Raw genomic sequence first — 2,228 nt, 5'->3', positions numbered from 1 at the left:
AATCAAGAAAACAAAAGATGGAGGGTTCAATTAAAGATATGAGAAATCTAGAATTGAATCCACTAGCTAATCTCAATTATTAAATACAAACTATTCTCTTTATGTCATATTTCAATTTAGATTTATTAAGTATAGACTCTCAAACCATTTAAGGAAAGTATAACCTATCAAATTATCATCTAAGTCAAAATAAAAATCATGATAAGAACAATAACAAGATAGTAATCCTAGAATTTATAAGTATAACCTATCAAACCACTCAAGATAAGCATAGATTATCAAATTCTTCTTCTATCAATTAGTTCTCTAGTTGATTATCCTATACATGATCATTTTAAGTGTAAGAGAATAATTTGCATAACATAAAAAAATTTAGACTAGTTTCATACAATTCTAAGATTCCTACAAGAATTAATTTAACATCTTAAAAAATAAAAACAAGAAGAAAAAAAACTAATTACAAAAAGAAAAGAAAAATCTAAACTATGAACAAGAAAATAAATCTACTCTACAATTAAAGTGCAAAAATGAAATAAAAATACAAGAAAATAAATCTACACTACAAGCATAAATGTAAATCAAACTAATAAGCAATAATAAAGAAATTATTAAAAAGAAATAAAAGAAATGAAAACCTCCAAATAATTCTTCATCTCCATCTTTATCATCCAATAAAGAGAAGAAATATTTAAAGTGGTAAAAAAAATTATTTTATTAATTATAACAAAAGTTACAAATTTGGAAGGCCTTCTCAATTAAGAGTGGCCGGCTCTCTTCTCCAAATAGAGTTATAAAATTTTTTACACCCTTAACCTATCACTCTCTACCCCTATTTATATTAAACATCAGTGAATGTGAGCCCTTGGATCAAAATCTTATCCAAAACAATCCATTTTTAGCCTTTGATGCATAACATAATGTCTGACATTAGGGGTGTGCAACGGTCGGTTCGTGATGCGGCATAAACATGTACCAAAAAGGTTGTAAGTGCACAACCCGTCTGTCATAGTTTATAAAGGTATTGTTAAATATCGTATCCCACCGAAGGAAGGTGTTTTGTAGAGAATAATATAAAAATATTGGTTCTTCTATGTTGTGTGCGTGAGCAAGTAGGAGTGATAAGTGAATGTGATTGTGAAGAGAGATTGAAGAGAGTGAAAATGGTGTGTGAATAGGTGCAAATGGTGTCAGAGTGAGGAGTGGCTTTGAAAAAATAATGAGTATTGATTCAATAAGGTGAGAAGAGAAAAATGAATAAATCAAAGAAAAAATAAAAAAAAGATCAAGAATGAAGAACAAAATTCGTTACGTAATCAGAGGATGGAAGAAGTTCATAGAAATTCAAGTAGGGGATTCCAATTATAATATGGGTAATCTACAATTGAACCCACTTCTCTCACGAAGGGGTGAGATTCACTAGAGGGAATTTCTACCGACCTCAAAAGACAAAAATTAATAAACGAAACAAAGATATACAGAAAAAACAATCCAAGAGGGTTCTACCTAGGTATAGAGAAATAGTCTAATATAAATATATAAGAAATTAAAATCTAAGCTACAAATAAATTGGCAAACTTTTACATACAACCTTGAATAAAATTGTAAACGAATTTCATATTAGCAAGAAATAAAAATCATCTCTGAATAAAGCATGAAATAAATCTATAGGCATGAGGGTTCTAGCGCCTCTTGGGTGCGATTTAACAAGAAAATCAATCTAACAATAGCAAGAATAGAAATAAGAGTGCTAAACTCCAGAGTTTATCAGGCTCTAAGGAATACTAAAAATACTTAAATTTTAAGTATATACTCTAAATCGTGATTGATATGAATGATTACACAAAGGAATTAAATCGGCTGAACTAAGTAGGACGTCTTCAATGTGTAACAACTACATCTAAAAACTCTAGAAAGTAAGCCAAATAGCGGTACCTGTATAGCAACAGTTATATTTGGAACAGTATTGAAGTGAAAACAAAATGCTGAACTCTTTGTTTTGATAAAGCGCAATTCAAGTATTGCACTTGAGAATTAAAAAGTGAGTTTTTCCACAGACCCTATAATTCTACTAAGAATTATACGATACATAGTAAAGTAAATAAACGATTCATATTAGAGATCTATTGACTATACCTGTATTATTTTTTATTTTATTATTATTATTTTTTTTAACTCTTTCATCCTTGGTGATTTTTTTTCTACTTTAACGGGCTTTCTAAGTGACCATT

This window comes from Asparagus officinalis, chromosome 1 (assembly GCF_001876935.1).
Source record: "Asparagus officinalis chromosome 1, Aspof.V1, whole genome shotgun sequence".
Classification (NCBI taxonomy): Eukaryota; Viridiplantae; Streptophyta; class Magnoliopsida; order Asparagales; family Asparagaceae; genus Asparagus; species Asparagus officinalis.
Note: the sequence above shows the minus strand (reverse complement) of the source record.